This window comes from Argopecten irradians, chromosome 1, assembly GCF_041381155.1.
Source record: "Argopecten irradians isolate NY chromosome 1, Ai_NY, whole genome shotgun sequence".
Lineage (NCBI taxonomy): Eukaryota > Metazoa > Mollusca > Bivalvia > Pectinida > Pectinidae > Argopecten > Argopecten irradians.
This window is the reverse complement of record NC_091134.1, coordinates 6,284,453-6,308,742: the sequence shown is the minus strand read 5'-3', so window position 1 is coordinate 6,308,742 and position 24,290 is coordinate 6,284,453. Positions and strand designations below refer to the sequence as shown.

At 37.8% G+C, this 24,290-nt stretch overlaps 1 protein-coding gene across 6 annotated transcripts in view; it reads left to right on the top strand.

The window, feature by feature from the left end:
* Window positions 1-24,290, top strand: part of LOC138316058 (uncharacterized) — a 125,200-nt gene that overhangs the window by 53,065 nt on the left and 47,845 nt on the right. The window contains exon 1 of one of the 6 annotated variants that reach the window (XM_069257572.1): window positions 23,591-23,767. The exons of 4 other annotated variants lie outside the window; for them this stretch is intronic. The gene's annotated coding sequence lies outside the window, so the exon portion shown is untranslated. One more of the 6 variants, XM_069257564.1, reaches the window with a different exon arrangement.

The window sequence follows — 24,290 nt, the reverse complement described above, 5'->3', positions numbered from 1 at the left end:
ATATAACATTACTAACTAACCCATGTATGAATCGAAGTTTTATGAATCGAAGTTCTCGATGTATTGAACTTTTTTCATGGACCATTTGTTATAGAATCATAGGTAACTGACACTTGATGATTCGAATAAAATTTACCTGTTCAGATCAGGTGTTCGCTGATACCCCGCGGCATGCTGTCATGCCTAGCTGTCTCGCGACGGCCCTTCGCAGGACAGTAGGGATTATGACAGCTTGTGTTGCTTGCTTCATATCATCAAGATAATTGATATCACTGATCAGGCGGATACCCGGTATTTTGTTTTTACATGCTGCGTTATTAAATCATTAGTACGGCAAAGATACCGTTGGTCGTTTTTGATGTTCGCAGCCGCCATTTGGTAGCGGTAAATAGCGAGCCATATTATTAGTAACTCATACTCAAAACTGTTACATCACAAAACTTTGGCATGTTTACTGGAGCAAATCGATCATTCTAAATTGAAGTATTTTGTAGGTGTTGTAGCGCTTTCGGTTCCATCTTTTTAGTTTTGTTTTTCAATGTGTTTTTGTTTTTTATATTCATTCCGTAATATTAAACCATAGCTTAAATAGTCACCAAATGAACACATGTACAAGGGTTAGGCCTTGTACACGTAAGTCTTGTTTTATAATATACATATGGATAGCAATACATGTGATTAATTGCATACTTCGTTTTTATTTTGTTTTGCTTGTGGTAAATACAATGAGTATAAAGTTTACGGAACGGAGACAACATGTACACAAATACCACAGTTGGTCATGGAAAAACAACATTGGTCTAATTTCATTGATACATCGAGGTTTGACTGTATATTGTTTGTTTTAACGTATATCTTATCTGTTATCGGGACACTGTTGTTACCGTATTTCACCGCAAATAAGACCCCTCCCGCAAATAAGACCCCCACACCTATTTTGACACATTTTCAGACTTAGGGGGGATGTCTGCAAATAAGACCCCCCACCTATTTTTCAGTTTACTGGATGATGGATTTGAGCAATGGAGTAATTAAAGATATCATCAAAATGATTTTGTATCGGAACTTCTTTTTGTTTGTTTTATCGGCATAGAAAAATCACGTAGTAAACAACTGTTTGTGTGCTTGTTATTTTTGTCATTTTTAATTCAAGTTAATTCACGGGTGATTTAATTTAATTATCAATAAAATTTTTTTTGGTTTGGTTTGTTTAGTTTTACGTCCTATTAACAGCCGGGGTCATGTAAGGACGTGCCAGGTTTGTTGGTGGAGGAAAGCCGGAGTACCCGGAGAGAAAAAACCACCGGCCAGCGGTCAGTACCTGGCAACTGCCCCACATAGGATTCGAACCCGCATCCCAGAGGTGGAGGGCTTGTGGTAATATGTCGGGACATCTTAACCACTCGGCCACCGCGCGGCCCCTATCAATATTGATTTTATCAATAAATAAGAATTGTGAACAGTGTTCATATTTAATTGGAGGCTATTTTCAGCTAAATACGCCGATATATGTTTCTATGAACACTTCCTATCGGCATGGTCAACACGTTTTAGTGTTCGTACGGCTTGTCATTTTTTACATGAATCGGCAAAGATATTGGTCATTGATGCAGATCGTTTCTGCAGTCGTGGATTCTAACTCAATACAATCATTACCTAAAATATCTACTTAAGGCATTTACAGTTTCAAATATGTTTATTTGTGAACGTAACGTACCTGTAGTTCACGATCAGTTGGAGAAACCATGCTTTACTTTTCGGCCGCCATGTTTTGTTTACGCAGTCAGTATAATATGATTAGCCGCAAAGTTTCGTATTTTACTCTGGATACAAAAATACTTGCTACGATGTTTTAATGCAGTTAATACTTGGATTAAGATCTGAAATATTATCAAACTATCGTCGTATCAATAGCAATACCGATCAAATTCCCAAACACGACGCGGTGTGAAAATGTGAAAGTATGGCTTCAACCCGGCGCCATTTTCCTACACATGTGCGTAACGATGTTACAAACAACTGCATCAGTGCATGATGTCGGCACGTTGAAGTTAAATCACGATCGTTTGCTCATTTGGCTGAGAAGAATGTACGTAAATTCTTCTGTTTATGAACAAATTTGATATGTAAACGTTTGCAGTGAATTTTAAATAGGCCTGAGTCTGAACGGCGATCGTCCTTCCGATTCACGTGTTTACTAAGACAGAGATGTAGTTGTGATTGTAAACAATGACCTAATTTGAATATTTTTAGCCCACCATCATCAGATGGTGGGCTATTCAAATCGCCTTTCGTCCGTGGTCCGTCGTCCGTCCGTCCGTCCGTCCGTCCGTCCGTTAACAATTCTTGTTACCGCTATTTCTCTAAAAGTACTGAAGGGATCTTTCTCAAATTTCATATGTAGGTTCCCCTAGGACCCTAGTTGTGCATATTGTATTTTGGGACTGATCGGTCAACAAGATGGCCGCCAGGTAGCCATCTTGGATTTTGATAGTTAAAGTTTGTTACCGCTATTTCTCAGAAAGCACTGAAGGGATCTTTCTCAAATTTCATATGTAGGTTCCCCTAGGACCCTAGTTGTGCATATTGTATTTTGGGACTGATCGGTCAACAAGATGGCCGCCAGGCAGCCATCTTGGATTTTGATAGTTAAAGTTTGTTACCGCTATTTCTCATAAAGTATTGAAGGGATCTTTCTCAAATTTCATATGTAGGTTCCCGTAGGACCCTAGTTGTGCATATTGCATTTTGAGAAAGATCGGTCAACAAGATGGCCGACCAGCCGCCATCTTGGATTTTGATAGTTAAAGTTTGTTACCGCTATTTCTCAGAAAGCACTGAAGGGATCTTTCTCAAATTTCATATGTAGGTTCCCCTAGGACCCTAGTTGTGCATATTGTATTTTGGGACTGATCGGTCAACAAGATGGCCGCCAGGCAGCCATCTTGGATTTTGATAGTTAAAGTTTGTTACCGCTATTTCTCAGAAAGTATTGAAGGGATTGTTCTCAAATTTCATATGTAGGTTCCCGTAGGACCCTAGTTGTGCATATTGCATTTTGAGAAAGATCGGTCAACAAGATGGCCGACCAGCCGCCATCTTGGATTTTGATAGTTAAAGTTTGTTACCGCTATTTCTCAGAAAGTACTGAAGGGATCTTTCTCAAATTTCATATGTAGGTTCCCCTAGGACCCCAGTTGTGCATATTGCATTTTGGGACTGATCGGTCAACAAGATGGCCGACCAGCAGCCATCTTGGATTTTGATAGTTAAAGTTTGTTACCGCTATTTCTCAGAAAGTATTGAAGGGATTGTTCTCAAATTTCATATGTAGGTTCCTCTAGGACCCTAGTTCTGCATATTACATTTTGGGACTGATCGGTCAACAAGATGGCCGACCAGCAGCCATCTTGGATTTTGATAGTTAAAGTTTGTTACGGCTATTTCTCAGAAAGTATTGAAGGGATTGTTCTCAAATTTCATATGTAGGTTCCCCTAGGACCCTAGTAGTGCATATTGCATTTTGGGACTGATCAGTCAACAAGATGGCCGCCAGGTAGCCATCTTGGATTTTGATAGTTAAAGTTTGTTACCGCTATTTCTCAGAAAGCACTGAAGGGATCTTTCTCAAATTTCATATGTAGGTTCCCCTAGGACCCCAGTTGTGCATATTGCATTTTGGGACTGATCGGTCAACAAGATGGCCGCCAGGTAGCCATCTTGGATTTTGATAGTTAAAGTTTGTTACCGCTATTTCTCAGAAAGCACTGAAGGGATCTTTCTCAAATTTCATATGTAGGTTCCCCTAGGACCCCAGTTGTGCATATTGCATTTTGGGACTGATCGGTCAACAAGATGGCTGACCGGTGGCCATCTTGGATTTTGATAGTTAAAGTTTGTTACCGCTATTTCTCAGAAAGTATTGAAGGGATTGTTCTCAAATATCATATGTAGGTTCCTCTAGGACCCTAGTTCTGCCTATTGCATTTTGCGACCACCATCTTGGATTTTGATAGTTTAAAGTTTGAAAAGCAGAAAAAAGAAGTGTAAGTTTGAAAAGCAGAGAAAAGATCCCTCTTTCATTTGTCAGACATAGATCAATCTTTGGTGGGCGTCAAGATCCCTCTGGGATCTCTTGTTAAATAACTATACGATTATTAAAACTTCTGGATTAAAGTGACATTGCTTATGATGCTGTTTCTTCGTTTTGATTCATTGGTGAATGTCCGCGTGACTCTTGCAAAAATGTGCGTTTCCCTTTCAGACTTACGTTACAACTGCCCTAGTATTGTTTATATTTTATTTTGTCATAACATTTGATTTAATTTTACTCACACGTCTTCATTATTATTATTGATACTTGAACATCTTGCTATTACCCATCTGTCATATGACAGATACAACAATGACAGGACATTAAAAAATCCAAGATGGCGACCTCATAGATCGATGTTATCAGGCGGGTTGTCCGCAAATAAGACCCCCCACCACTTTTGACCTTTATTTCTTCTCTGGGAGGGGGGTCTTATTTGCGGTGAAATACGGTATATATTGGCCAGATTTTTCAGAATCTATGTTTTCATTTTGAGAAAGTCCATGCCTTCAAAAGATCTTAATGGTTGACTGAAATGCTGTACGAAAACAAAACGAAAACAAACCAAGCAAAATGTTGGGAGGAAGACAATATATAACTTTATGGTTTTCGTCTCATGACAAATTTGATGTAAATAAATTTATACAATTCAGATTATGAATATAACAGTATTGGAAACTCTCAACTGTATTTTATGCTATACGTACATTTAAAATAATTTACATGGCATTCCTTAGATAAATACTCACATGACTATATGTCGACCTAAACATTTAAACTTAAAACGTGTGATGTTTGCAATTGTATATTCTGTAATGTTACATCAATAGTGAGAGGGCGTTATATCAGATGAAATACATGTTATAAAAGCATATATTGTAGGATGATTAATATCTTAGATATAAAGTACCGTAATGAATGCAATTTTAGAATCAATTTTAGGTAGTGTGTGTTATAAATCTTCGCAATATATACCAAATATTATTGTACATGTTTATTATTTGCCCATCGTAGACAATGGATTTCAATAGTCATAAATTCATATTATTTTTTTAAATTTCTGATTCGTTATGAAATTCTAGATTCTAGAACATAAAATGCAATGCTATAATTGTAATTATTTATAAACCATCAACATAAAAGGGGAAAAAGCTATGATCATTCAAACGAATGTTTTCCGATGACTATAAAATGTAGATCTAGAGAGGTGGACGCAGTAAATCTATAGTTATTTCCCTTTATTGATGACTTCATTGTCATCCTACGATGACTCAACTCAGTTTTTAGCCCACCATCATCAGATGGTGGGCTATTCAAATCACCCTGCGTCCGTGGTCCGTCGTCCGTCATCCGTCGTCCGTCCGTAAACAATGCTTGTTATCACTATTTCTTAAAAACTGCTACAGGGATTTTGTTCAAACTTCACATGGAGGGTCCCCTTGGTCCATATTTGTGCCAAACAGATTTTGAGGCTGATCGGAAAAAACAAGATGGCCGCAGGCAGCCATCTTTGATTTTGGCAGTTGAAGTTTGTTATCGATATTTCTTGAGAACTACTGAAGGGATTTTGTTCAAACTTCAGATGAAGGTTACCCTTGGTCCCTAGTTGTGCCATACAGATTTTGAGGCTGATCGGAAAAACAAGATGGCCGCAAGGCAGCCATCTTTGATTTAGGTAGTTGAAGTTTGTTATCGATATTTCTTGAGAACTACTTAAGGGATTTTGTTCAAACTTCACATGAAGGTTACCCTTGGTCTCTAGTTGTGCCATACAGATTTTGAGGCGGATCGGAAAAACAAGATGGCCGCCAGGCAGCCACCTTTGATTTTGGCAGTTGAAGTTTGTTATCGATATTTCTTGAGAACTACTGAAGGGATTTTGTTCAAACTTCACATGAAGGGTAACCTTGGTCCATATTTGTGCCATACAGATTTTGAGGCTGATCGGAAAAACAAGATGGCCGCAGGCAGCCATCTTCGATTTTGGCAGTTGAAGTTTGTTATCGATATTTCTTGAGAACTACTGAAGGAATTTTGTTCAAACTTCACATGGAGGTTACCCTTGGTCCCTATTTGTGCCATACAGATTTTGAGGCTGATAGGAAAAACAAGATGGCCGCTATTTCTCAGAAAGTATTGAAGGGATCTTTCTCAAATTTCATATGTAGGTTCCCCTAGGACCCTAGTTGTGCATATTGCATTTTGGGACCGATCGCTTAACAAGATGGCTGACCAGCGGCCATCTTGGATTTTGATAGTTAAAGTTTGTTACCGCTATTTCTCAGAAAGTACTGAAGCAATCTTTCTCAAATTTCATGAAGGTTCCCCTAGGACCCTAGCTGTGCATATTGCATTTTGGGACCGATCGTTCAACAAGATGGCCGACTGGCGGCCATCTTGGATTTTGATAGTTAAAGTTTGTTACCGCTATTTCTCAGAAAGTACTGAAGCAATCTTTCTCAAATTTTGTATGTAGGTTCCCCTAGGACCCTTGTTGTGCATATTGCATTTTTGGACCGATTGCTCAACAAGATGGGCGACTGGTGGCCATCTTGGATTTTGATAGTTAAAATTTGTTACTGCTATTTCTCATAAAGTATTGAAGGGATCTTTATCAAATTTCATATGTAGGTTCCCCTAGGACCCTAGTTGTGCATATTACATTTTGAGAAAGATCGGTCAACAAGATAGCCAACCGGAGGCCATCTTGGATTTTGATAGTTAAAGTTTGTTATCGCTATTTCTCAGAAAGTACTAAAGGGATGTTTCTCAAATGGCATATGTAGATTCCCCTAGGACCCTAGTTGTGCATATTGCATTTTGGGACTGATCAGTGAATAAGATGGCCGACTGGCGTCCATCTTGGATTTTGATAGTTAAAGTTTGTTACCGCTATTTCTCAGAAAGTACTGAAAGGATCTTTATCAAATTTCATATGTAGGTTCCCCTAGGACCCTAGTGGTGCATATTACATTTTGAGAAAAATCGGTCAACAAGATAGCCGACCGGCGGCCATCTTGGATTTTGATAGTTAAAGTTTGTTATCGCTATTTCTCAGAAAGTACTGAAGGGATGTTTCTCAATTGGCATATGTAGATTCCCCTAGGACCCTAGTTGTGCATATTGTGATTTGGGACGATTGATCAACGAGATGGCCGCCAAGGAGTCATCTTGGATTTTGATAGTTGAAGTTTGTTACCGCTATTTCTCAAAAGGTACTGAAGTGATCTGTCTCAAATTTTATATGTAGTATGTTTGAAAAAGTTTAAAAAGTAGAGAAAAGATCCATCTTTCCTTTGTCAGATATAGATCATTCTTTGGTGGGCGCCAAGATCCCTCTGGGATCTCTTGTTTAAATATAACAATGTATATTTCCAGCCCCCGAAGCTGTGATTCAATGTCTGGTTTTATACAGTTTAAACAAATTTGTGATGTATTTGATATTAAGCGTGCCTTTTTGTCAGCATCATATAACATGTCCACCAAGATGGCTAATTTTATGATCTGTGGTCTGCTGCTGATTGTTGATCTGGCAAACTCATGAAATGACGTCCCTGATTGGTTAGCTTTGTTTTTAGCTCATCTGGCCCGAAGGGCCGGTGAGCTTATGTCATGGCGCGGCGTCCGTCGTCCGTCCGTCCGTCCGTCCGTCCGTCCGTCCGTCCGTCAACATTTCCTTTAAATCGCTACTAGTTCATAGAGTTCTGCATGGAATTGTAACCAAATTTGGCCACAAACATCCATGGGGGTGTGGGGGAGGGGGAAACAGTACTTGTATATAAATTTGTGGCACTGACCCCCCGGGGGCAGGGAGGGGCGGGGCCCAATAGGGGAATAGGAGGATAAATCCTATAAATCGCTACTATGTCCTAGTAGTTCTGCATGGATTGTAACCTCAAATTTGGCCACAAACATCCTGTGGGGGCAGGGGGGGGGGGAAGGTGAACAGAACTTGTATAAATTTTGGCACTGACCCCCGGGGGCAGGAGGCGGCGGGGGCCCAATAGGGGAAATAGAGGTTAATCCCTATAAATCGCTACTTGGTCCTAGTGTCTTGCATGGGGGGATTGTAACCATAGATTTGGCCACAAAAGATCCATGGGGACGAGGGGGAACAGAACTTTGAATAAAGTTTGGGCATCTGATCCTCCCCCCAGAACGGGATGGAGGGGTGGGGGCTCCAATAGGAGATTTCAGAAAAGTTGCGCACGATGACGTACCTCAAATAGGGTCATCCCGGGCCGCTCTCAAAGGTACCAAACTTACGGGATATCCTACACATAAAAACATCAGAGGGAAACCAGCCGCTTAGGCAGATGTTTGTTTTACAATTTTTATTGTAATAAAATAAGCTACGACAATCGAGAAAAAAAGACCTATTGCGTTATTGGAATTACTAATTAAAGGGTACATTAAATATATTTAACAATAATATTTAGCTATAAAAATTAGAGTTTTGTTATATATGATCTTTACTCCGTTTATACTCAATTTTTCTACCCGACCTCGAGTAAATAACACGACGGTCGCCATTAGGACTCTACGTCATAAACAGTTGACAGTAACCCGTTACAAAATTGTACAGTAAACTACTTCAAAATTAAATTTCCAAGTTTTCCCCAAATATTTTACATGATATTTTTAATAAGCATATTAATGTTTTCTGAGTCTTTCTTGGTTTAAACACACCTTACGATTTGTGTGATTATGATCCAAAAATTAAAATTTGCCTTAGTATGCATACCCTAAGCGCACTGCAGCCATTACGTTACACGTACTGCTCGGATGATCACCCGAATTTTTGTCATTTTTAGTTCACCAGGCTATGAAGGGCAGGTGACGCTTATGTCATGGCGCGGGCGGCGTCTCGATCGTCCGTCCCGTTCGGTCCGTCCGTCCGTCCGTCCGTCCGTCGTCCTTCCGTCCGTCAACATTTCCTTTAAATCGCTACTAGTCATAGAGTTCTGCATGGATTGTAACCCCAAATTTGGCCACAAACATCCTTGGGGGAGGGGAACAGAACTTGTATAAATTTTGGCTCTGTCCCCCCCGGGGCAGGAGGGGCGGGGCCCAACTAGGGGAAATAGAGGTAAATCCTATAAAACGCTACTTGTCCTAGAGTTCTGCATGGATTGTAACCAAATTTGACCACAAACATCCTTGGGGGAGGGGGGGGAACAGAACTTGTATATAAATTTTGGCTCTGGTCCCCCAGGGCAGGAGGGGCGGGGCCCAAATAGGGGAAATAGAGGTAAATCCTTTAAATCGCTACTTGTCCTAGAGTTCTGCATGGATTGTAACCAAATTTGGACCACAAACATCCTTGGGGGAGGGGAAACAGAACTTGTATAAATTTTGGCTCTGGTCCCCCAGGGGCAGGAGGGGCGGGGCCCAATAGGGGAAATAGAGGTAAATCCTTTATATCGCTACTTGTAATAGAGTTCTACATGAATTGTAACCAAATTCGGCCACAAACATCCTTGGGGGAAGGGGAACAGAACTTGTGTAAATTTTGACTCTGGTCCCCCGGGGGCAGGAGGGGCGGGGCCCAATAGGGGAAATAGAGGTAAATCCTTTAAATCGCTACTAGTCATAGAGTTCTGAATGGAATGTAACCAAATTTGGCCACAAACATCCTTGGGGGAAGGGGAACAGACCTTGTATAAATTTTGGCTCTGACCCCCCGGGGGCAGGAGGGGCGGGGCCCAATAGGGGAAATAGAGGTAAATCCTTTAAATCTCTACTAGTCATAGAGCTCTACATGAATTGTAACCAAATTTGGCCACAAACATCCTTGGGGGAAGGGGAACAGAACTTGTATAAATTTTGGTTCTGATCCCCCAGGGGCAGGAGGGGCGGGGCCCAATAGGGGAAATAGAGGTAAATCCTTTAAATCGCTACTTGTCATAGAGTTCTGAATGGAATGTAACCAAATTTGGCCACAAACATCCTTTGGGGAAGGGGAAGAGAACTTGTATAAATTTTGGCTCTAGTGTCCCTGATCCCCCCCGGGGGCAGGAGGGGCGGGGCCCAATAGGGGAAATAGAGGTAAATCCTTTAAATCGCTACTAGTCATAGAGTTCTGCATGGATTGTAACCAAATTTGGCCACAAACATCCTTGGGGGAAGGGGAACAGAACTTGTATAAATTTTGACTCTGGCCCCCCGAGGACAGGACGGGTGGGGCCCAATAGGGGAAATAGAGGTAAATCCTATAAATCACTTCTTGTCCTAGAGTTTTTCTTGGATTGTGACCAAATTTGGCCATAAACATCCTTGGGGGAAGGGGAACAGAACTTGTATAAATTTTGGCTCTGACCCCCTGGGGGCGGGAGGGGTGGGGCCCAATAGGGGATTTAGAGGTTAATATTAAAATTCCTTCAGAAAAGAAACAATGAACCTGTATTCAGAACATTACTTGGCATTACAAACCAGGTGAGCGATATAGGCCCTCTGGGCCTCTTGTTCATAGTCACAAGATTATGTATTCTGGTTTACTTTTTCGTCAGAAATTTTGGAATTTAGTTTATAACATTCAAATGAGTCATTTTATAGTTACTTTTTCTCATATTTTTAAACAAAACTTCGAGTATTTTAGGATTCTCGAAGCCGTGCGCAATGTGTCCTGGTCGGCATTTATAGTAATTACGATCTACATTGTAGCTATATTCATCAATCTATATGTAGTCTATCTAACATGTATTCAAATTATTTAAAAGTAATATCACCTCAATTCGGGACTTCACATAACGGCACATGGAATAAAAGTGATTAAAAGATAAAAAATAAACTCATGAAATTGAACGATTTCACTTTTTTATTTTTCGATTGATATCGGGCAGCATACTGTACGTTACGTGTACACATACATGTTATATCTCGCTTTACACTGGTAGCCCTTGTTCTGTTATTTTTCGTTCTTCTTTAAAGGGTTAATTTAACCATATTCGTGAATTTTTTAAATATTTATGTTGGAGTTAATCTGTTCTTACTGATTATTATCAAAATTTTAGTTATCTTTTAACTAAAAGCAGTTATTATTGTCTAGCACACGTTATTATTTTTGTGCTGGTGTTATTCTATCTTTGCTATGCGTTTGTCTTATTTAAATGATGTTAGATTATAGTGTCTGTGTTATTATTTATTTTGCATGTTTTTTCATTTCATTTCTCGCTCCCTAAATTATGTGTCGAGACAATGATTGTTATTGATTTGGATTCTCCTCATGTTATTGCCTTAGTCCCCATTATTACAGTGCTCAGTCTCATAATTTGGTGAACCACTTTTGTCTAGCATCAACATGACACTGTGTGTATTTTATTTTCTGTTGATCCAGGTCTGGTTTTCGGGTTACTGTTGGGATACCGTAAACATTTATGTTTTTGTTTTAATGATCCCGTCTATGTTTTTTTAGTCGTGGATATACTACCTCTGCCTATTTGTACTTCTCATGGTGGGAACCCCCTAATCGGCGATGTCCAGCGCAATTCCCTGCAACTCCGAATCCTTTGAAAGTGAAGCCAGAGCGGATAACGCGAGCACTACATGCTAGTGTGTTGACCACCCCTCACCCCATAACGAAGCGCACGGCTACCCATATATAGTCGTTATAGCCATGGGCGTGTAAAGTTTAGGTTTATCAGCTTTTGTCATTCCAGTCATCGGTACCTGATATCAGCAATCGTGCTTTGTGTCAAACTAGACTCATTGCGTCATAATATATAGTTTTCGACGGTTACTATATTAACCGTTTCCTTTTTTCACCAAAGTTTAGCATTCCTGCTATAAACTTTAATTGAAAATTCCCTGAACCCTATTAGGGAAGTGATGGAAACGGCCAAGGGACGTTTCAAGACTTAAAAACTATGCTGTCCTCTCGTTGGAATCGGTCTTGGAAGTTTAAGGCTTATACACTGTACCAAATGACGGAGATTGGACTGTTTTTTTTTATATTTAACATATTGTGTATTTCAAGTTTCCTGATTATTGGTACGTCCATAAATATAATATATAGATATGTTTCTGATAAGTACGTAATCTGTTTGTGATTAACGAAATTGTGTACAGTGTAATATCATTTGTATGGCTGATGATTAACAAAAATATAGTTTGTCGAAGTTGGGTTTATGGGTCATATTATGGAATCTGTTTTGAGTGTAGACGGGAGAGATTTTGATATACATTTCTTGAATGGCTGGGTATTATGGAGAAGTATCGCCGGGGAGTTACATTAGGTATTTGAGGCGGATAAGTATTTTTAGAGGGGGCAATTGTGCTGGGATATGCATTTGGCAGCAAATTGGAGATAGAGGATAAACAAGAAACACACACAAATAGGGGGGATGGGGACTAAGCTGAAGGTAGTGTGGGGGGCGGTAGAGCCGTGACAGGTCTCTGTGGGGACCAGACAAATAGATATCTCGATGCACAGTCCCTTGAATACAGTTTTACAATACGCAAGAAGGCAGAACTGACATGCTGTCTTATTTAATTAAATAGCATTGTAATACATCGATCGATCGTGACCAACCTCGGATGAGTCGAATACTCCATATTCCTCTCTCGAACTATTGACCTGGTCCCCTGCTGTTCGAGTTATAGGGGTTTTACTGTATATATGTACATAGATATAGCCTAACTAGTACTGTACGCTAGATGATCATGATCTACTTGTAAAAACTGTCCGTACATGAGATATGCTGAAACAAAGTTGGGCTTTACTTAGGGGATATTTGTGGAACTGTATGTGCTAAAGTAAAGTACAGTTTTAACCGAAACGTTATGCTTGTTTCTATGGTATACTATGTATTTTACCAACTTGTCCAAGTACATGTAAATGTATATTAGTATAGTGTATATTTGACGCAAAACTTGTTAGCATAAGGAAAAGGCCCACTTCACCTTCTGAACAACTTTATTTAAATAAATAAAACGTTAAGTTTCATATCGCAGGTGGTATTATGTTCCTGGCGTCGTCATAATTACAATGCGTTAGTTGACCATTTCTGCGCCACACGGCAAAATTTCAATTTATTATGTTATAATTGTTATAAAAAGACTTTTTTCGTTTCGGAAAGGTAGCGTAGTGGCCCTTTTATGAATATCATGAAGTTGATAATCTTTTACATTGAATGTGAAAGCATTTGAATTATCATTATTCAAAAATGAATTGTCATAAGAACTATGGTAGCTACCCTAGGTAACTGTGAAAAGAACAATTCGTCAAGCTTTCCTATCATTGCTTCCCAATAAACAATACTGTATGGTAGGTAGCCTTCTTAGCTTTTTGGGAGGCTAACACTTGTTTTTTATGTCTACTCGTCTGAATACCTGCAATTTAACTTTCTTCACTTGCCTTAAGCTTCAGTACTTTCAGTACTTTGATTGAAATAATCTTTTCATGACAAAATTGTCGCCTGAATACCTGAAGTCCCGGAGCAATGGGATGTATCCAGACATTCAGGTGAAGCAAGGCACTGGTAAAAACAAAGCCTTCAACAAATTATTTTATCAAGATTGGTACTTTTCAGGATCATTTTGAACATTTAGGTATTTAGATACTAGGCATACTGGTTCATCAGATTTCAGTGAAATTTGAATAATGATGCTTGGAGCCACTGTTTTGTTCTGAAAAAAAAAGGACTTGATGTGTACATTGTACATGTAGTACATTGAATTATAAGGATTAATTTGAATAGATTTTTTATGTTGTGGAGATGAAATGTATAACACAAAAATCTTAGTGTACTATCAGCATAAACCCATAAACCGCTTCACAGTTACATCCATAACATAAAAAATCTATTCAGGTTAATCCTTAAATAATGAATTGTATGGAGCTCACTGATTGGTTGAACTTACCTTGTTATGATTTGAAACAAATTAACTAATTGGCTGATCCAGTAAAAATATTCATGATGACTTCATTAATTGATTAGACTAAATGAAAAAGACAAAAAAAAACATATATATGATATGACTGAAAGCAAGGCCTTAAAGGGCGAAGTCAGATGTTTTAATATGAATCATGCAAGGCATAGGAAGAGCGAAGCTCTACTTGTTTATTTTATTTTTTATTTCATGTAGAAGACATAATCTAGAAAAAAAAAGGACACACTTTAAACTATAGAAGTATCTGATGTAATAATTGTCTAGCATAAATTCAAAGAAATGAACTCAAAGATTTGGATTTTTCTGTGTCCATTCAAGGCCTGGAGTGCCGCGTATGTGAATCCTATGATTTCGCGCCATTTGTTGACGTTATATGTGATGTCATGATTCCTTGTGCTCATCTTCGCCTTGGTGGATATTTTGACTGCATTCTATAGCTTTTAATTTTCAAAGTGTTATTATTATTATTTAAAAAATAATAACAAATGTTTAATTACCCCTGTTATGCATTTGCATTAGTTAAATATATATTTACATGGGAGAGCAGTACAGGAGCAACGCACAACCTCCCCATATGTTTGAAAAAATGGCAGCCGCAAAGTGAAGCTGTCAGTGTACAGGATTGAATTTTGAAGATTGCGTTTTTTCTTATATTTTCGTGTATCTGTTACCTTAGAAGTGCTTGGCACTTGGTGCACGAAGAACTGCGCCCTTATAAAACTATTTGATTGACCATGTTTAAGAGTGAACACTGTAAGTTGTGATAAGCCAAACATTGATCTGACATGTTGAATCCAGGACTAAATTGATTTTATGGGTACAGGTAAATGAGTAAAAGAGTTTATTGTGTTCCTGGGTCCATGTAGCCGTGAAAACAGATAAGGGGTGTATAAGGGTATTAATTCCTAGCTCGTTATGGTATACGACAGTGACCCCTTGACCTCGTCAAGCATGCTCACCTAACCACGACATCTGACGATTATAAATCATCCAGGTTTGACATGAAACAAATACTGGCATTTGACGACCACCGAGGTGGGAAGTAAACTGTAAAAATAAAGTTTGATAGATCTGGCTCAGTTTACCAGGTAAATCAGACATGCAGTGTGTCCTTATCTCAGTGTGGCCTTTGTAGACGTTCAGCCTCACTGAAAACTGTAGGGATTAGACGATTCAGGGCCTTTTGAAAAGCTTTCTTAGTAATGACAGAGTCAACACTATGTGACATGTACCTAAGAGGTACCGTAATGACATAACTGATTATTGGACATGACTCACAACACTGGCATGCATGAGTTGAACCAAATTCACAGTTGACATAGCTGAATAGCTTTTCCGTTGCTGCATAATGGGAACTTGTTCCTGTTCTAAAAAAGTACACAATTTTTTATATTTTTTTTTGATCTACGCAATGATGTTTTGACAGAATAACAGCCATGTACTAGACCGTTTGCTTCAACTGTCCTTAAAGGAATCAATGGAGCTTGCAACGCCCGTTATTGTCGTGAAGTCGCTGAAGCGAAACATGCTAAACAAGACACCCTCATTACAACCAATAATAAAGCTGATAAAGTTACACTTTAATGGTTAGAAAGTCGCTCAGGCGAGACAAGATTAGGAAGCTTACTGTGTATAGGTGTGACTGTCTCTCTGAGGCCAAGTTGGGAGCATGTGGAATGGAGGGCGGGACATTCTCTGAGACACCCTACTCCTGGTACTATGCCACCTACATGCTGGTCTACAGATCAGGTTTCCTTCTGCCAAAACCTGTGACATGCTTGAATAAACACATAACAATAAATACCCTGTGTTTTGAGGTGGATTCTGTCATTCTGTGATAGATTCTAGAGATTCTGTTCCTACCAAATTTTCAGATGGCAAACATTTGACAGTAATAGGGTACCTTTATAGTAATTATGGTGTACATAGAATGAGGATGTTGCTTCATTGAGGTTTTATTATGAAATGATAAAAATGAAAAAAAGTGATTTGTCAGAAGATAATTATTGAAAATAAAAGCTAATACACAGCATTATACTTCAGCCTCCCCTTGTAAAACACCTACTTAAACTATAGTTAATTCAGTGACTCTCATGATGTTATAATGTCAATGAAGTGATTCAGTGACTCTTACATGATGTCAATGTCAATATAGTGATTCAGTGAATCTCTTGTGATGTGATAATGTCAATATATTGATTTAGTGACTCTCTTGTGATGTCATAATGTCAATATAGTGATTCAGTGACTCTCATGATGTCAATGTCAATATAGTGATTCCGTGACTCTCTCATGATGTCAATGTCAATATTATGATTCAGTGAATCTCTTGTGATGTCATAATGTCAATATAGTGATTCAGTGACGTCGATGTCAATATAGTGATTCAGTGACTCTCTCATGATGCCAATGTCAATATAGTGATTCAGTGAATCTATTGTGATGTCATAATATCAATATAGTGATTCAGTGACTGTCATGATGTCAATGTCAATATAGTGATTCAGTGAATTTCTTGTGATGTCATAATGTCAATGTAGTGATTCAGTGAATCTCTTGTGATGTCATAATGTCAATATAGTGATTCAGTGACTCTCATGATGTCAATGTCATCGTAGTGATTTAGTGACTCTCATGATGTCAATGTCAATATAGTGATTCAGTGACTCTCTCATGATGTCAATGTCAATATAGTGATTCAGTGACTCTCTTGTGATGTCATAATGTCAATATAGTGTTTCAATGTCTCTCTCATGATGTCAATGTCAATATAGTGATTCAGTGACTCTCTCGTGATGTCATAATGTCAATGTAGTGATTCAGTCACTCTCTCGTGAGGTCATAATGTCAATTTAATGATTCAGTGACTCTTTCACATGATGTCAATGTCAATATAGTAATTCAGTAACTCTCCTGATGTCATAATGTCAATGTGGTGATTCAGTCACTTTCTAATGATGTCATATAATCCATAATGTGTTTCAATGTCTCTCTCATGATGTCATAATTTCAATTAAGTGTTTCAATGTCTCTCTCGTGAGGTCATAATGTCAATTAAGTGATTCAGTGACTTTCTCACATGATGTCAATGTCACTATAGTGATTTAGTAACTCTCCTGATGTCATAATGGCAATGTAGTGATTCAGTCACTTTCTCTTGATGTCATAATATCAATAACGTGTTTCAATGTCTCTCTTGTGATGTCATAATGTTAGTATAATGATTCAGTGACTCTCTCATGATTTCAATGTCAATATAGTGATTCAGTGACTCTCTCATGATGTCATAATGTCAGTTTAATAATTCAGTGACTCTCATGATGTCATTATGTCAATGTAGTGATTCAGTGACTCATGGTATCATAATGTCAATGTATTGATTCAGTAACTCTCTCATGATGTCAATATAGTGATTCAGTGACTCTCTCATGATGTCATAATGTCAATATAATGATTCAGTGACTCTCTTGTGATATCATTATATCAATAAAGTGTTTCAATGTCTCTCTTGTGATGTCAATGCCAATGTAGTGATTCAGTGATTCTTGTGATGTCATAATATCAATATAATGATTCAGTGACTCTCTTGATGTCATAATGTCAGTGTAATGATTGAGTAGCTCAATTCAACTCATTATGTTATGATGTCAATTTTGTCATTCAGTAATTCATTGTATGCAAAAACAAAAACAAAAAACAAATGAAACAAAAAAAGAGTACATATATATATAGGCTAATTAAGCAAATTATCACTTCAAAAATACTATTTAAGCATTTCCTTTATCTTCAGTGGACTAGTGATAGTGATAATAAAAAAAGAAAGAAAATAGGGGAAAAAACAGAAGAAGAAAATTAATGTTACCGTGGGGAGAATGCTATTAAGTTGAGGCAGTGATTCAGTGTGGAGTGTACCTTTTAGTGTGTGTGGACAGCTGATTTGGTGGGGGAATAACTATAGGGTGGGTATAACCATACATATACATCACATGTTCTTTATTACACACGCAAATCCCAGTATTCACAACAGATAACGGGCCAGGTCAACTCTGATTTATTGAAATTGAAATTTTAATGTTGCATCGCTGAAGTCAGTGGAGCATAGGGCGGCAGTGATAAACAATCAATGATGCATGCAATCCTAAGTGGTTTCCATGGTAACATGGCTGCAGCAGCTGGGTTCAGTGTTTTGTGGTCATTGAAGGAGGCTAATCTGTTAGGAAGGACTGCCATGTTGACAAATGAATAAATTACCTTACTGTTATGTGTAATTTACTGGGAGGCTCTGTACTGGAAAAGTAAAGCATAGATGTCAAACATCAAGACCTGATTTAGGTTTAATAAAAACCGAAATAATGTGTTAATATTATGTTCTAGTTGTGTTCTTCCTTTTATTCCTATCAGTAGTTTGGTAGAAATGACCTGTAGAGCTACTACTGAGCTTTTCAGTTTAGTGTATTTGTTGTTGATACATTACACTATTGATGTAATCATGCAATATTGTGGTATCTTTTCAGTTTAGTGTATTTGTTGTTGATACATTACACTATTGATGTAATCATGCTATATTGTAGTATCTTTTCAGTTTAGTGTATTTGTTGTTGATACATTACACTATTGATGTAATCATGCTATATTGTAGTATCTTTTCAGTTTAGTGTATTTGTTGTTGATATATTACACTATTGATGTAATCATGCTATATTGTGGTATCTTTTCAGTTTAGTGTATTTGTTGTTGATACATTACACTATTGATGTAATCATGCAATATTGTGGTATCTTTTCAGTTTAGTGTATTTGTTGTTGATACATTATACTATTGATGTAATCATGCTATATTGTGGTATCTTTTCAGTTTAGTGTATTTGTTGTTGATACATTATACTATTGATGTAATCATGCTATATTGTGGTATCTTTTCAGTTTAGTGTATTTGTTGTTGATACATTACACTATTGATGTAATCATGCTATATTGTGGTATCTTTTCAGTTTAGTGTATTTGTTGTTGATACATTACACTATTGATGTAATCATGCAATATTGTGGTATCTTTTCAGTTTAGTGTATTTGTTGTTGATACATTATACTATTGATGTAATCATGCTATATTGTGGTATCTTTTCAGTTTAGTGTATTTGTTGTTGATACATTACACTATTGATGTAATCATGCAATATTGTGGTATCTTTTCAGTTTAGTGTATTTGTTGTTGATACATTATACTATTGATGTAATCATGCTATATTGTGGTATCTTTTCAGTTTAGTGTATTTGTTGTTGATACATTACACTATTGATGTAATCATGCAATATTGTAGTATCTTTTCAGTTTAGTGTATTTGTTGTTGATACATTACACTATTGATGTAATCATGCAATATTGAAGTATCTTTTCAGTTTAGTGTATTTGTTGTTGATACATTATACTATTGATGTAATCATGCTATATTGTAGTATCAACCATAAACTATTGTCATTAACTTCATATTTTGTCAGTGTTCTTTGTGAGGCAGTTTGTGTCATGTAAAATGAGGTCACTATAACGCACACTCAGAACTTTGACTTACGTAATAAAAGAAACGCGGCTTCTTCAGGGCTCTTTTCTGCTCACATAGGTGACTAAACAAGTTAATATGAAAAGAAAAAAGGGTTTTTTATAATACAAGTTATAGATTTTGATCTAACAAATGTTCTATATTGTACAGCTGTTGGCCATGGTCAGTACGTTCATCGATTGTTTATCGTCCTAGAATAATAAACTAAGCTTATACTTATGCTTCAGTGATCTTTTCATTACCGTGCTCACTGGGGCATTGAGAAAACACTGCTCAGGTGTTTGTTACCATAGCTACGGTAATTCAGGGTTTATGCGTGCATCATTGATTCGCTCATTACCATGGCCACTGGCCCGTTGCTTCCAACGTCAATGAGAAACAATTGACTAATACATCTTCCACCAGGCTATCGCTACACTGGGTTGCATTCTACTGCCCTTACACAAATCTCAGCCGCCTCGCTTGGTCGGTAATGGGTTGCCTTATTACCTAGCAGCCTGATTATCTAGTTCTAGCTGACGAGGCGTACCTGATCGCGGACCATACAGTAACTATGGTAACTGATTCAATTACACTTTCTTCCATGTTGAAAGTTAGAGAGTATAGAAATATAATTATGACTCCTGTCAAGTCTATGTAATATAAGATTTAGACTTCTTGTCTCCTATCAAATTGAAATCTGACATAAAAAGTAGGTATGTGACATTAGTGAATGTGTGATATTTTCTTGATATCTCAATATACACTCGATCTGTCTGACCTAGTGTTTGTGTACAGATGAAATATTAATTACATCAAATAGCCAGGTATTTTGGAGGAAGTTGCCTTGTAGTAGTTGGCAGTAAAGGAGACATTAACTAAAGCACAGACCTGTACGTTTCTCAGATTTTAAAAAGGGTCAGAAGAAATTGCAGAAGAATGAAATCATTGACCTTTAGTCAGAATTAGTTTAAAATCCAAATTAATGAAATCTGTCTGATCTTTTAACTTTATATATAGGTGATCATATCAGTTTGCTATTTGCCAATAGTTTTACATGTAAATATCTGGGTGGTAAATATTACTGTTTACCTTTTGGTCTCCTGATGTGAATAGAAATAAACATAATGGAGAACGTGGATGGATTCATTTCCTGAATCCGTGACCGTTACGGTACAGTGAATCTATCCATCAAATTTAACAACATACAGAACAAATAGAAACCGTTGGATTTCAATGATGCGTAACGAGAGATAATATTTAATAGTACTAGAGAGAGACAGCTTTCAATGATAACTTTGTGATTTATTGCGAAATATTGATGGTCTTATCAAATCTGTTGGAACTGATTATTGATCAGAGAACAAAAGTTTTCTTCTCAAGTTTCTAAAACCTGCTGAACAAAATAAGGTTGGAGGGGTACAGAGGGGAGAAAGGTGACAAGTATATGTGAGTGAGGCTCCTGTAAACACTTCCAAATCAATTTCATTATTATCAAGAACACAAAAAAGTAGACCAAAACATGAGATGATCCGAGATCATTTTCTAGGTAAGAAGACAAAATTCTTGCAATAATAAGTTTTTTGAGGGTTTTAATTTTTTACAATTTTATTTTTAGGTCACCTGAGACGAAGTCTCAAATGACCTATTCTAATCGCCTTTTGTCCGTCGCCGTGCATCGTCCGTCGTCCGTCGTATGTCCGTAAACAATTTACATTTTCGACTTCTTCTCGTAAACTGCTGAAGCAATTTCAATGACATTTTGCACAAACCTTCCTTTTGTCCGTCGCTGTGCATCGTCCGTCGTCCGTCGTATGTCAGTAAACAATTTACATTTTCGACTTCTTCTCGTAAACTGCTGAAGCAATTTCAATGACATTTTGCACAAACCTTCTAAGGCATAAGGCCAATCAAAATTGTGAATTATATGGTCCCCACCCCCCAGGGGGCTGTAGGAGGGGCCAAAAGGGGTAAAATTGAGTAAAATTTCAAAAATCTTCTTCTCTACTTGCAGATGTGGTACGATCAAATACTCTTCATAGATAGAAAGGTCTTAAGGTCCTTTACAAAAATTGTGAATTGTATGACCCTGGGGTCTCTAGTTTCCCCCTGGGGAGGAGGTTAAGTTTACTATAGTTTATATTGGGAAAACACATTTTTGATTATTATTTGGTCATTTGTAATAGGAAATGAGTCAATTGTTGTCATAATTATCAGTATGAGATGGCCATTTAATCCTATTAACAAATTTTCTATGACTGACCCCCGGGGGCCTGAGGGGCGGGGTCAAATAGGCTAAAACTTCAAAATTCTGGATATGGTAGAATCAAATGCTTTTCATAAATAGAAAGGTCTTAAGGTCCTTTATAAAAATTGTAAATTATATGACCCTTGGGTCTTATGTTTCCCCTTGGGGAGGGGGTCAAGTTTACTATAGTTTATATAGGGAAAACACATTTATGAGCATTTTTTGCTCAATTTTCATAGGAAATGAATCAAACTTGGTTAGAATTATTAGCCTGAGATAGCATTTTAATATCATATCCACATTGGTCCTGGCAGACCCCCCGTGGGCAGAGGGGTGGGGCTAATAAAGGGTCAAATAGGCTAAAACTTCAAAAACCTTCTGGAAATAGTAGAATCAAATAATTATAGATGGAAAGGTCTTAAGGTGTTTTATAAAAAATGTGAATTATATGACCTTCGGGTCTCACGTTACCCCCTGGGGAGGGGTCAAGTTTACTTTACTTTATATAGAAAAACATATTTGTGAACATTATTTGCCCAATTTTCATAGGAAATTAGTCAAACTTGATTAGAATTATTAACCTAAGATATAGCATTTTAACATCCATATCCGTCCTTGATGACCCCCTGGGGGACCAGAGGGGCAGGATCAAACAGGGTCAAAATGATGAAAATTTCAAAAAAATACCTCTTAAATTCACAGGTTTGATGGAAGCAAATACTCTTCATAGTCTAAAAAGTCAAATTTATAAATCACTGACCAACTTCAAGGCCCAGCATATAGTGTTTATATGTCTTTAATTTGTTTCATTATTTGTTTCATAATATATTCTAACTCGGGTGACTGTTAAGGCCCATTTGCCTCTTGTTCTGTTTTCCTGGTAAAGGAGGGACCAGAATTTGTAAGGAATTTATGAATTATTATACAGGAGGGGGGAGAGGGGAATGGCTGTGGGTTTACACGAGTAAGATGGGGTTAAGTACAAATAAACCGCTGAAAGTTGTACTGATGGAACACTGCCCATCACGACTGTTTATCATTTACATTATTATTCTTAATACATACTGATGGGAAGAACTGAGAGATGTCATGAAAGTACCCAAAGAAAAGTTAATTCAAGCAAATTCTTGGAAAATGAATGAAAATATTCTTCGAAAATGAATGAAAATATTCTTCGAAAGTGAAAAATGAGTGTGGGGTTTCTCTCCCTACCTTAATAACTAAATGTATTAGTTGGGTTTGTTGGTGGAGGAAAGCCGAAGTACCTGGAGATAAACCATCGACCAGCAGTCAGTACCTGGCAACTGCCTTATATGGGATTTAAACTCCGGACCCAGAGGTAGAGGGCATGTGGTAATATGTTGAGACATCTTAACCACTCGGCTAACTTGGCCAATCTAGAATATAGTGAAAAACAACAAAAACTGAAGAAGAGGACAAAATAAGATTATATCAACATGAAATCAAATGGTGAAGTTTGTATGATAATTGAGTGGGAGACAAACCGAAACAGAGAATTGGAACATGTTAATACGATATGTTTATAAAAAGATGTGCTACTAAAGATCTTTAGAAAAAAAAAAAAGAAGCTGCATGCATGCGTGGAGTTAGTGTATCACCATAACTTGTAAGGGTCTAGACAAATATTGTTTATCAGCATTTTTTGTATTATTCTCTGTTTAGAACATGATAGAGAGAGTGAGAGGCAAATGAGGAAAAAAAGTGAGGCTGCATTAGTATTGATATGTAATCAGTCGGTGTAGAACCAGTCAGGCGTGTCGGCTAGAGAACCAATACTATCAGCCACACACACACCAATTTCCAGTCCAACGGTTTTTCCGATTTGTTGGAGCTGAAAGCTGAATCTATGCCAGACCTGGTTATTTATATTTCCACAAGCAAGTGAAGCATAACAGTGAGTTTGGAGCAGGCTAACACACACAGCTCTCACAGCAGCCTTCTCATGGACAAGGAGGAGGAGGAGGACACTGATCGTGAAGGTGAACTTGTACACGACTGCGTTTGTTATTTACTGATGACTAGATATCTACCTTATTATTAGTTGTGATACGGATTGCTGGCTTCTCTCTGTGTCTTAATGTGCCTGATTACATGGACATCATATGTTCATGCACGGACTGCCGTGATAACGGCACTAAATACCAGGGATATAGCCACACAACACATCTGATATATTAATTAGCAGAATTTCACTGGTGCTACATAGCAACCGAGTGTGACCAGTCAGAACACACCTGAGCCGACAGCAAGGTAAGAACACACGTGAAGGGTTAACAAGATACGGTGAGGTAACGGTGTGAGCCAGGTAGATAACGGTGTCACCTGGCTGCTGGGTAGCCGGCTGTAATCCATGTCCGTATAAGTGTGTGGCTATGTGGAACAGCTATATGTGTGCACTGCCAGTATTTATAAATAAATAGGGCCTCTGTAACCTCTCTTATCAGTCCATACCATTCTCGTAGAGTATTGTCAGCTTCTACAAGTTTTTATGTACAATTTACT